Genomic DNA, 13,956 nt, shown 5'->3' on the forward strand with positions numbered 1-13,956 from the left:
AAAAAAGTAACCGATTACGATTACAAATATATTGTTTCAAAAATGTAACTAATTACATCAATCAATCAATGCATCAGAAGTAGTTGAAAAATTACAGAAAATGATTGAATATTTTGCACGCTAGTTTATTTAACTTTTGATTATGAAACCAAAAATAATGGATAAGTTCAAAGGGGTTGCATCTTGTTTATTTATGTTATTCGCACCTTGTTAAGCTTGAAGATCAGTTTTCGCTTAGTTCGCGTCAGTCATCTTCCCACATCTCCCGTTGAAGGTATCTGACGCGACGCTGAAGACCCTATCGATGGATGCGCATGAGGGAATTGCGGTGTCGTAGCTGACAAACACTTTGCGCACCAGTTCGTGGTTACGCAGTGCTTCGACGGGTGCTTCCGAATCCTCTAGGAAGCGAAGCGCTTAACTGTAGTCACCGCCTGCTGAAAGCGTTTCAGGCGAGGGGACGAATTCTGCCGAGCGTCCGCAAAGACGACGGCTGTTGCATACCATAGCGGCGACGACTAAGTTAGTGTGCCAGAGGACAATGAAGACCCTGGCGACGTTCTTCAGTTGTCACCTTGTAGTGATGTGTAAAAGAGAAAGTTACGTCACATCACATCACGCGAGTTCACTGATTGGGTAGCAGTTCCCATTGTTATAAAACCAATGAAAGGCGAGTGATCCGGACGATCGCTCGAGGACACGCTCAGACCACAACCAGAACGAACCTGCCTGCTGGTTTTCGATCTGATGCCGTCGGAGGAATCGCCATTCCGAAATGACCGCCCGTTTCCCGGAACCCACACCGCAGCCCGGTGAGTCGGAGCTCACGCATCCAGCGATGTCCCGGCGAACCTGCCTTTAGGTCAGCGGCACCTCATCCAGCTGCACCCCGCAGACTAGTTGGCCAGCGCGCGGCCATATGACACTACATTTATGGCGACGAGGATTGTTCAGAGTTCGTGGTCTGACGGTCCTCCGCGTCTGCCGCTCTCCGCTGTCAATTCGAACTTCGTTTTCCTACAGCCAACCGCCGTTAGGAACGTTAGGGTAGAGATCGGCTTGGGCACCCGGTAACTATCCCGGTTCCCCACGTTGGTTTATTGTAGCGGTTTCAAGCCCCGAGTTCTCAGCTTTCATTTTGTTTTTCACCGTCTTTTCTGCGTGGCAGCTTGCCGGCAGAATTCACTCTTTTTACCTAAACACTGCGTAAGGGTGTGCGACTCCTAAGTGCTCTGTATACTGCATCCACTGTAGGTAGCCGTTCGCTACGAGCATCTTTTGAATCGCTCACCTATTTTCACAACTTACACTTTGAAGTCGTTATGGCACATAGCTGCCGCAGTTTGTATGTGAGCTTTGATTACGGTCCTCGCACCTTGTCGACTCGCTTATTGTGACTGTGCGGCTCAAGCTACGCAATTTTTGTTCTTGAATTGCGGTGCGCTGCTCACCTGCTTTAAGCCAAAGTTTTTTTCGGGGTTTCCACGCAGTCTCTAAGAATGCGATCGTGCACACGTCGCAAGATCAAACCATCAAGAAAATGATCACCAAGTCGCGTGTTCTCGGACCCGTCTTCGAACGCGCAAAGCGGGTGCTGATGGCGTAACGCCGCTAAGAATTCCGTGCCACTCTCTCCCGGCTGCTGAACGCGAAGACGGAGCTTCTTACGCTCGAGTGCTAGAGATCCGGAAAAATCAAAATGGCTCTCTACGGCCGCCAAAAAGGTCTCGAACTCGTCAGGAGTTCTGAGTGCGGAAGGTTAGTGAATCCAAATGCGGACACTATTCGTCGCCCTTCAATGCCCAGCAACGAAAAAAGGATCTGTTTCTTCCTCTTTGGGTCAACACCCTCCAGGCCCGCCGCACCCAGGAATGACATGAATGTCTCCTTCCATGCACCCCAAGCCTGTGGTGCCGGTCCCGGAACTGCGAGAAACGGGGGTGGCGGTGGCAACGCCGCGGGCTGAACGACCGTTATCTGCCTTTCGTTCACTATTCATGATGTCTAAGTCTCAAAAGGATGGATTTTAAATCAAAAGTATACGCTCAACTGTGATTGAAAGAGCGCGGTCTCTTACAGCTAGTTTACACACCTACTTTGTTTTGAATCGAGGAATCGCAAGGTCCGACAGACCGATTTTTTACGTAAAAAAACTCAACTCAGTACTTTTAGCTCTTGGGAAACATATAATTCATTAGTACAATAATGTTTTAATTACAGCGCGCGCTACCGCGAAAGAAAACGAGATTGAAGCATTTTTAAAAGTTACAATAAAATTTAACTGATTACAAATGATCAGTTGCTTGTAGCTCGTTACCTACAATTCTGGTTATATATGAGAAAATATAAATAGTTATATCAAAACTTTAAGGTTTGCCTCTAAAAGAACACCATCGATAGCTTTAACATGAAAAAGCTCGTATGGTTATCCCATTGCGTGACGGATATTAAAACGTTTAAAACAGCACACGTTTTTGATTCACGATGAATTGATGTTTTAGATTGTATCAGCCGTGCTAGTGGTGATACCGAAACATTGAGAAAGAAGCCGGTTGGCGGGGACAGACGGAACAAGACACAGACACGACCAGAATCGAGCTTGGACGACCGAGGGGCCCGGCGGCTACATCCAGCAATGTCTTCTACAGTTTCCTTTGTCCGGTACATATCGTACACAACATGCCTTGTGTATCATATCCGTGTGCATTGAGATAAAGACGGTCATGGTGGTGTCATGCCTGTTTTTTTGTTTTCGTTTATAGTTTTATATAAGGTAGCAAAATCTGTGCACCGAACAGGACTGACCTTTCTTTTGCAAGATGCTTCCTTATGTTCGGGGGAAAAATCGCATTCGAGAGAAGGTTGAAACAACGATTTTCTCAACGCCGCGATAACGCAAATTTGAAGGCCAGAGGAATAGCGAATAAAGTTTTTTACACCGTCAAAGTTCCTACGTTTAATCCACGCATACTTTTGTGCCAGAATTAGTTAAAGTTCATTTATATGAGGATATATTTCAAGCGAAATAAAATGCCAAACTTGGCTTCTGGAGCAAATCTCACACAATGAGGCATTTTTAGGTGAATTTTTAAGTCGCTTTAACTTTTTATTCTTATGATGAAACTTTTTTTTGACGAGTGTTTCACGCTTTGTGAACTTCTAGGAAATTAATTAGCGTTCTACTGTTAAAAGTGTTTTCTGCATTGCACCCAAAACATTTGTCGAAATCGAAAGTCAAAACTTTGCCATTTTTGTGTGGCAATTAAAGAAAAAAATCATTCTCGAATTTCTTTATATTTTACCCAATGGGTCCTGATGACCGGTAATTACTAATCTGCAAAGAGATGCTGCATTATTTTGTTTTAAAACAAACAAAAAAATTAATGTCTGACCAGGTCGTGGTTACATCAATCACCGCTGGGGCGTTTCTGTCTTAACGACTAGTGGTACACGAGCGACGCATGCTACAGTATCCTTATTTAATCATATTATTGTCTGGACACCCCTAAAAAAATTCTAGACACAAAACGTGAACTTGTTCTCATCACTGATGTGGCTGATATTTTTAATGAATACTGAACTTTGCGGCGCGTCCGGTCCTTATTAAGGTGTATGCTTGGCTGGTTGGGTGCTCATCGTGCTACCTTTTCAAAAGAGTACTTTAATATGAATAATTGGCTGACAAAATAATTCGATTGGTCGTTCTCGGGAACGTTAGGACCGAGGAATGTTATGGAAGCTCTTCGCTCAACCGATGGAGGGCGTGGCGCGAACGGAAGGTTAAATCCGGCTGTGCAATATGGCATTGTAACGCATGGCATAGCTGGACTCGAAGCCGGAGCATAGCTGAAGACGGCACCGCAAGGAAATAAGTGCTTCTTGATGCAGACTTGTCAACAAAATAAGTGGCATCCCCCTTCCCCCCTCCCTCTCTCTCACCGCCCCCTCTATGGCGGCAGAAAGTGAGGCCGAAGGTTACAACCAACTAGTCCCCAATCGATCTCGATGATTCAATATTAAATTATTTGCCTCTTTATTTAGCTGGTATCCTGTAGTGATTTTCTACGTTTATTGCTGTTTGTTCCCTTCCTGCTTGGCTAAATCGCACAATTTCTGAAGTATGTAACGAGCAATAAACAATCGGTAAGATATCATCAGCTAACACCGAAGTGTAACTCCAGCTGCGAAGTTTCTGTTAGAGGTCCGCCGTTCGAATTACCGGGCGTTTTCGCACATCGCAATACATGTTGTGTAGTCCGGAGCACAGCGTCAGTTCGAACGAATAAACCGAAAGCTCTAATTAAGTGTGTTCGAATCAACGAGATTCGAGTATATATATATATACACACACGGCGAGAAGGTTCAACGGGCCGGTTGGACGTGAAACGAAAGTTGAAGAGTTCCAGGAAAGGCCTTCACTTCCCCAACGTTACAAGCGGGGACCGCTTTTCTTCAGGGTGGGATGGTGTGTTAAATGTCCTCTTCTTCTTGTTGACGTTGAGAACAGGAAGAGTGACTATGAAGGGTATTAAAATATTCGGAACAAGAGCAACAATAATATCGTAAATCTTTGAAATTAGTAATTATAAATATATTAATCCAAATCATTAAAACTACATAAATTGATTTGTAGTATTTGCCACAGTCTTTGTTACAGTTCTTAAGCACAGTCACCCCGAGCACGGCCACCAGTGGGGATCGAGTGGGCGTGCCCCGAGCAACCGGAGCGCACACAAAAGTAGCAAGGAGGATGTGTTCGGGTTTAACACCGCTTCGAGAGCGGAGATCTAGACAGCGCAAGAGTGCCGTGGCGGTTTTTTTCTGAAGTATTTATGTCATAATTTAATAGACCGATCTCACCTAGCATTCGACGCATGCGCGAGGCGGCAATAACTTTAGTTTACAGGAGCCAAGCGGCAGTGCACGAGGCTGTTCGTGCTCTGCACGCGCAGAGCTCCAGCCAGGTTGTGGCACGCGACCTGGCTCATCGTCGTTTCGTCGACGCATTGCGGCAGCGGTGGCGTAGTCAAACTGGCTGGTGACATCGGTCTATTATGCTTACGCGCCGAGGAGTTTAACGCAGCGGAAGGATTACCACGGGACGCACGCTCACGAGGATCTTCATGAGAGGCGTGGAACGAGCTCACGATGGCAGGCGCCATCGGCGCAACAATGTGATCGACGCGCTCGGCTAGCACAGTCCGTGCAGAACCAAAATAATTGTGTGGCTTCGGCGCTGCACAGACCGTGGCAGCCAAGAGAGTACGCCTGGACTTGCATTAATACCACAAGCATCTGAATTGACTTTGTGAATGAAAAAAGCCTCCTTCAACTCTCTGTCGTGATCAGAGCTAAACTCAGATTCAAGAAGGATGATACGTATGTACTTTTTAAAAGCTATGCTCTTTAAAAGATACATGTGTTTTGAGAACGGGAGCGTGGGTAAGGACTTGACGTGAGACTTGTGATTATTGAAGTGCAACCGAAATGAAGTACTGGTTTGTCCTATATAATCTATGTTAATAGTTTACAGTGTAAAAGATAAATAACGGTACGCGTACCCCAGTTGAGGTTTCCAGTGATTTTAAAAGAAAAGTCAGGGTTCGCGCTAGTGACAAGATTGGTGGTTTCTACATATTCACGAATCTCACACCTGGGCGTCTGGAAAGGTCTACAACCAGAAACACCAGAAGTCCTATTTTTCGAGTACACCAACATTTCCTTTTAATGTTTCTACCTCGTCGATATACCACTCGTGGTTATGTCAGAAACAGGGTGCGTAGTTTATCGCTTTGCTGCAAAATACTGTGATGTTTCCTGAGGATATTGTTTAGATTTGGAAGGTGGGCTGAACATGTAACCACCAAGTTTGCGTGCTAGTTTTGTGACATTTGGGGTATGGGTTAATTTGCTCTCGGTCGAGAGCACGTGCTCTTCCAATAGCCTTATCGACAATGGCTGGTGGATAATTCTGCTTGGATAGCACGAGTTTCAGATTGCTGGCGTTGCGTTCGTATTCGTCTAAATTAGAGCATATTCTCCGGATTCTGTGAGCTTGAGAAAAGGGAATACTTGTTTTGCAATGTTTAGGGTGGGAGCTCTTGAAGAGCAGGTACTGTTGACGGTCCGTCGGCTTCCTGAAGTGTTTTGTTGAAAGAGCATTCCCGCTGATCTCGACTGTATCGTCAAGAAAGTCAATGCTCGTTTTAGAATAACTATGCGAAAACCTAATACTGCGGTGGAGACCGTTAAAGTCCTCAATAATGTCTATAAGTTCTGACTCCCCGTGTGCCCATACCATAAAGATATAATCAATGTAGCGCTTATAAAACAGAGGTTACATAGAGAGACTAGACAAGAAGTTAACTCTAAATCGGTCATAAAAAGGTTTGCATAGTCAGGGGCCATCTTTGTGCCCATCGCAGTTCCCCGAGTCTGTTAGAAATGTCTTTCTTTAAATTCAAAGTCCTTATTTTCTAAAACAAACCTGATAAGTGTTTCGAGGACGTCATTCTGGACACGAATTATTGGAGGGTCATTGCTATAGGCCTTGATTTCTGCTTCAATGCCATCCTGGTGAGGTATGTTTGTATATAGGGACGCAACATCCATGGTGACCAGGATTGCGTCAGTAGGAATTACAAGTTCTGTTATTTCTCGGAGAAAGTGATTTGTGATTCGAAGCGGTGTTAATCGCGAACATATCCTTATTGCTACTTTTGTGTGCGCTCCGGTTGCTCGGGGTGATTGGGCTTAAGAACTGTAACAAAGGCTGTGGCAAATACTACAAACAATTCAATAAGTTTTAATGATTTGGATTAATATTTTTTTTTAATATTTACTAATTTCAAAGATTTACGATATTATTGTTGCTCCTGTTCCGAATAGTTTGATTACCCTTCATTGTCGCTCTTCCTCTTCCACACGAACGTCAGCAGAAGAGGACATTTAACACACCATCCCATCCTGAAGAAAAGTGGTCCCCGCTTGAAACGTTGGTGAAGTAAAGGCCTTTCCTGGAACTACTCAGCTTTAGTTATATATATATATATATATATATATATATATATATATATATATATAGATATATATATATATGTATACTGTTGCGTGGGACGACTAAAAGTGTAAAACAGTGTAATTGTACTTCGAAGCTTTTAGTGGAGTTCGCTCATGCATTGGTCGGTCGCCGCTGCGGCCCGAGTCTGGCGTTCACCAGGACTGGTTACAAGACATTCTTGGCCGTCGGTACTCGAGACCCCCGAGTCCGGTCAAGTGTCACGTCACGTGCATACCTCATTGGAAGTACGATAACAGCTGACCACTTATTTTCGGTGGAAGGTCAGGAGTAAGCGTCTCGCAGCTAAACTCACCACAAGGTCAAACGGGGAGGCTCCCCCGCAGGGTTCATACCAAAACACACTCATGAAAACCTTAAAAAATACCCCCCCCCCCCTCCCCTCAAGAAAAAAAGTGGTGCCAACTGATTTAGAGGTGACAGTACTCTAGAACTATCATCATCATCAGAGCGGGGATGGAAGCACAGCTGCCTCATGGCCTCTCCACGTTCGCGCGTGAGGCGGCGTAGATCCTCGCGTTTATTCTGTCGCATAATATCGGTGAAAAAAGAACTCTAGCGGAAAATTGAGCGGTATTCTTCGTTGGTTCAGCGAAGGTCAAATTATGTTACCAGCGTACGACTTAAATTTAAATATTCTCTCGTGTGGATGCGTCATCAGCTCTAAGCTGACGTTGAAAAGCATGGAACACCATGACGGATGCCTGTCTCCGGGTGAACTGCATTATTTATGTTAAATATATGCTTCTTTTATGATAAAGAAATTCAACAAAACAGCGAATTCCAACGCGGATAAGATATTACTCATAGTGTGGGCTATATAATGCCAGGTATTGTTTTTTTTTTAATTTGAGCTTTTGCAGTAATATAAATATTTGGCATGAAGACAACTTAGTGCTCTATAGGAAATTTCCGTGCTATTAAGTTCTTCTGCAGCCAGTAATCCGCATGATGTGGGTAAGGTTTTCGGAGTCTGAAGAATTCTACTACATTGCAATGAGAAGAGAGTGCCTCTTTTAGTTACGATTCGCAAACTCCACGTTAGCAGGACAACTAAAACAAGTTAAATGAACGGTATCAATATATTTGCCGCGAGCGTAATAAACGAGTGTAACTGAGCAACACAGCAACGTTACAGTTCATAGAGAGTTTTAGAATAGCGTAAAGACCCTTGGCGTAGCACTGCGTTCAGCGCACACAAGCTGCCGACGAAACGCTATGGGGCGCGTGAACCGCGCACTTTTAGTACAGCGGAAAACAAACCCAGACGTAAAAACATGCAGTGGCATCTTGATATGCTCCTGCTAACTGTTCAAAACGATCCAAGGCGGGTATTCGGTCAAGCCAATCCAACGTCGTGAATCTCCTTGCACTGCGAAGTGCGTGAATCTTTTTCCGGGTGCCTGCTGTGATGTGTTTTGCCTTTTTTTAGGACTGTGCGACCAGCAGTTTGATCTATAGGAACCGTGCGGATCTAATTCAAGCCCCGACCAGGGCTCCCCTAGCGGCAAACGGGTCCGTTGCATCGGGCATCTTCTGCCAGTCGCTGCATTGGTTGTGCGTTGTAGTGGGCAGGGTGTAAGATAGACAGGTGGGGAAACGAGAGCCAAATGAGCGACCGGATTGTGTCCCCCTCGGTTTTCTCTTTTTCTGTGGCGCCATCTATGAGGAGCACCGCGAACTCTCACTCCGGGTGGGCGAACGGTGGCGACCGGCTAAACTGACGGAGATGGTTTCTCGTGTATTTTCAATGGAGGACTGTCGTGCTCTTGGTTTATTTTGCGCATTCTCCCATAAAGTTCCATGCAAATTCAATTCCAATTTTTTTCTTCTCGCCGCAGCGCCATTTGTCGCAAAGCGGGGGTACCCGCAAGCAGACGAGTAGACAATCCGGTCACGGCGCTGCGGTAGGCTTCAATGGGCCGTTTCCCCACCTGTCTATCTTACACCCTGGTAGTGGGTTAGCGCTGTAATTTCTGAGATGGCTGTTCCGCACCAAGAAAGCCGCAACAATTGCTGCGTGGTCGGCAAGATCGCGCACGGCACGAAGTACTACATCGTCCCTTCGAAGCCGTACGAGGCGGAGTACTGCGCGACCCGGGTACGACTTGTGCGTCCATACAGGTTAGCTTCCAGTTCGCGCTTTGTTTAACCTGCTGACGAGTAATACAATTAACTTTTTTCTCTTCTAGCGACGATGGAACAGCATCGACACCGACGGCAAACTCTAAAGTATGCAGCAAATACATCACCGGAATCGAGAAGCGGAATGCGGTCGCCCTCCTAAGCCTACCACCGTTGGATGTTTCCATCAGCCTACAGGAAGATAGTAAAGAAAATCGCGGAACGGCGCGAAAAAAAAATCGCCCAGTTATTGTCAAGCTGATTCAGAAATAAAAGTACATAATTACCGCAGTCCACCCAACGCCAACAAAATTTTTTTGCGGGCGCGCTTAATTTTGTTTGCAGAGTACGGCGCTCCGTGACATCCACATGTCCGTGGAAAGTGACCTCCTTCACGTCGCACACGCGGCCAGATTCATGAAACAGTTTTCTCTTCGTCATATTGGCACCACGGAAGAAGCTTTCTGGATTCGTAATCACCCCGGGAACACTGTCCGCTGTGCTGCTAATCGCCACTGCTTCCCCCCCCCCCCCCCCCCCCCCCGAAGATTCTGCACCGGCTACCGAAGAAGCTTTCCGGATTTTCAGTCGCCCACTGTCCTCTGTGCTGTTCGTTGCTATTACTTCGCGATGATTCTGAGCCGGCGGCACCGGCTTCCGAAGGAACTTTCCGAACTCGTAACTGCCTTAAATTCCGTCGTAATCACGACGGGGACACTGTCCGCCGTGCTGTTCGTCACCATTGCTGCCCGATGCTCCTGCGGCGACTACCGCCAACTACCGCCAGGTCGCGGCGAACAATAGGCGACCGCCGCGACCCGGCCGGCTTGTCGCTTCCTATGGTTCGCTTCAGTGCGTTGTGGGATCCCTACTCGCTTATGTTGGCCTCGGCATTCGCTTGGAAGTATGCAATCAATAGGTCTCCCCGCCCGCGTACCGGCCGCACGTTAAACACCTTTTCGGGTTCGACGGCGTCGCCAACGTTCCTGGCTATCGACACTCATCTTTGTGGGCGCTCGAAAGGGTTCGTAGAGTTATTTCTTTGAGGAGGTTGTGGGTCTCCTGTCAATACCGCCCGATCAGGCGGAGTTCCACTCGCTCTGAGGAAGTCACACGGGGAAGCGCTACCATTGAGAAAAGGTTTAATTGGTACTTAAGTTCAGAGTCCGATGAAAAGGAGGGCCAAGGCTGTCTGTCTACTGGGTGTGTCAAGGAGTGGCCAGGCTCTTTAGATCAACCGCAAAATTCGGTTTCTTAACCTATCGCACTACGACTTTCTGCAGCGTTGCCCACAAATGGTGCTTCTTTTTTTTTTTTTTTTGTAAACTTTGCAAAGAGCGAACGTACCCGAGGAAAAAGGAAAGAAACAAAAAGGCTTAGCTCCTATGGGATTGCGGCAAAGCAAAAGGTCTTTAAACAATAGTGCGCCGTTTCGCACGGGAGAAAAATATAGCTCAAGCGGGCGCGACGCCAACTGCGGCAACGAACGAGCCTACGGCGCCGAAAGCCGACGTCTTTAGCAGACAATCTTTCCGACTCAGCAGCGGCGCGATTTTTTCTGATATCAGTTGCCGATGCATTATTTTATCATCCTTCCGGATAAAACATATTGAATGGACACATAATCCATTAGAAAAATGGTTTGTTGGGATATTTTGACTGTGTTTTTCGGGGCACCGGTGTCGTCTGCTTTGCAGTTCCTTGTTACCGCACCGGTTTTTGTTTCTGCGACTGTCGCCGCCTGAGGAACGCGCTCCGCTTTGGAGTCGAAAAGGTTGTCAGCTAAAGACGCCGGCTTTCGGCGCCGTATGCTCGTTCGTTGGCGCAGTTGGCATGGCGACCGCTTGCGCCATCTCTTGTCTGCCGTGCGAAACGGCGCCGTATTGTTTGAATTCTTTGGTTTTGCCGCATTTCCATAGAAGGTAAGCCTTTTTCTTTCTTTACTTTTTTCTCAGGTAAGCTCGCTCTTTGAAAATTTTACAAAAAAAAAAAACACCATCTGTGGGCAACGCTGCACAAAGTCGTAGCGCGATAGGTTAAAAACCGAATTTTGCGGTTGATTTAATGAGCCTGGCCACTCCTTGATACACCCAGTTGTGGTCCGGGTCTTCTGTTGGAGGCCTAGCTCGGCACTGGCTCTTTCCTCTGCCTCCAGCTCGGAACTGCGCGTGTCCTCGCCCGCCACGAGCCTCGCCCTTTTTCCCTTCTCCTTTCTCTTTCTTCCACAAGGTTGAGGTCATCTTCAATGCTGAAGCGAACCCGTACAACGCGCGTAGCGCTTCCACTGGTCTGCCTCACCGCCAGCATTTTATAAGCTGGAGTAGTCTCGCGCTCTCCCGCGCGCGACGAGCGCAACGAGCGTTACGGGAGTGGCTCGCAGGGGACCACTCATACGCTCGCGAAAATCGATAGCGAGCGTACGTGCGCAAAGCTCGCTGCAGTCCATACGTACCGCGCATGCGCAGTGAGGAGGACGCAGCGTTAACGCTAACATAGGGGGTTTGCGTTCACTCCCACACGCAATACTAAACTCTCTATTAAGTGCTCCTTTCTGTAGTGTGGGTTAACCCCCTTCACTTTTCTTGGTGAGGGCCGCGGGTGTCAAGAGGCTAATATTATAGATTTTTGACTAAATAATGTTCTATTCAAACACAGTAGACTCTGAATCTCCAACAAACGACCCTCACCACGACCCAGACAGCATCGGCCGCAGCGACACTCTTTTACTGATGAAGGCGTGCGGCTTTCACGAGCTTTCCGAGCTAAAGCATATCGGGACTTGGCAGTTCTTCCCCCCGATGAAACTTCAGATTATTCAAACCGTGCTTTATTGTGATTTTTTTTTTTTTTTTGCCACTTGATCAGAATTTTGTGCTCGACAAAGTCAGCAAGGAGTAAAAATTGCCTGCTCTAATATTTCTGATGTCTTTATTTCTTTTATGGCATAGGCTTTCACAGTATACAACATCAGCGTGCCTGTCATTGTCGCCAAGGATGATTATAATGTTTAAATAATAACTTAAAATTTACTTCACCTTAAAAGGCTTCTCGTGTTCATAATTCTGTAGTTGCCACAACGTGAAGCTTAAAATGGGAATTCTATGCGCCATTTATAACACATTAAACATAATAAAAAGATATGTAGTCTTAACGTCTTTCACACAGTATGGTTGGGCAAAATCAACTAACTGATTTATCGACTGAATCGGTCGGTTTAATTTTCTAATCAAGCCACATCTACAATCAAGATTGAATGTTTTATGAAAGCTATAGTCTGCGCGAGAACACAAAAACATGTGGGACTAGCAGTTCTATAAAAACCAAGACACAAAAGTTATTAAAACATCGGACCTAATAATAATCGATTTCCTCAATTTCCACGAATGTGAAACGATACAACGCCACTGTTAGTAATAAAAAAAACAAGAACCAAAAGATCAAGCATTCAATAAAGAGGGTACAGCTCAGCCTGAAATGGGCTTGGGTCGTCGAGGTTCATGCTTCTGAATTTGCGCCCGTAGCAGACGACACACGGCGGTACCTCCGCTTTCGAATGTTTCCAATTTCGGCCGCACGGATGCGACACGGCTCGATCTCGAGCTAAAGAAGGTTCCGCTTTTGACCACGCTAATAAAAAGGCAAACAAATCCCCACAAAAAAAAAGTGGCGCGAACTATAAACACTGACATTCAACAAGAGGCAAAAATAAACCAAATCCGTACGTTACACAAACAATGAGTCGTACCGCGTACAAATCAGCGCAGACGTACGGCCACCGCCTCATCGACAAAGAGCGCAGAGTGTCCACGAAACACAATACACTTAGGGCTACCAGGTTTTGACTTATTAAAATAAAACAGGCGAGTGCGAAACACCGCTGAAATAAATCTAAAACCGACACAGCTGCAGCAGTTTCAAAATTAATTTACAGTTCTGCCCGAACCAACCTGTTTATTAATCCCAACTTTAATGGTGTTGAACTTGTGAATTAAATATGACTACCTGTGTTCGCGATCCCTGATAGTTTTATAAGCAGACTGTAGAAATGTCACCTCCAGCTTATGGAATGAGTGTCCGGGAATACTAATATGTTATGAGAGGGGGAGTTCGGGGAAAGATTTTATATGGACTTTGTGATTATTTAATCTAATCCGGAAAGCTGTCATCGTCTGGCCCACGTACTGCTTATCGCTTGCGCCATATTTCAGTAAGTATACGAGGTTACTGGTATCGCAGTTTGTTACCGTAAATTTAGTAGGTAAAGTTAGAATTTGTACTCTACGTTGTCTCTTGGTGTCACGTGCTGACCTACACACTAAACATTTTCACACCCATATTGGTGTAAATGGCATGGGTCACAACTCACCCCCTTATTGGTGTCCGGAAACGCCCTAGAAAAAAGGTGTTATTTCTCACATCCTCAAAAACCGGTGTAATTCACTACACACTACACAGAAAGGTGGGATTCTGCTTTAGACCATTTTATTAGGGTGTGATAGCAGCAGTACACCCTTCTTAAAAGGTGTACTGCAGCTAGAACAGCATGGTGAAAAACCTCCGAGACTAGTGACAAAAAATTGGGACAACACAACACTGTCTCAATGTTTTGAGACGTGTTGTGTTGTCCCAATTTTTTGTCCCTAGTATTGGGTTTTCACCATGATCCTTCACCAGATCGCCTGCGCAGTAACTCTCACTTCATTCAGCTAGAAGTAATACTAAATGTGTAACACAGCACTTCATCAAAAGTACTT

This window comes from Ixodes scapularis, unplaced genomic scaffold (genome assembly GCF_016920785.2).
Source record: "Ixodes scapularis isolate PalLabHiFi unplaced genomic scaffold, ASM1692078v2 PGA_scaffold4__175_contigs__length_147842914, whole genome shotgun sequence".
NCBI classification, from domain to species: Eukaryota; Metazoa; Arthropoda; class Arachnida; order Ixodida; family Ixodidae; genus Ixodes; species Ixodes scapularis.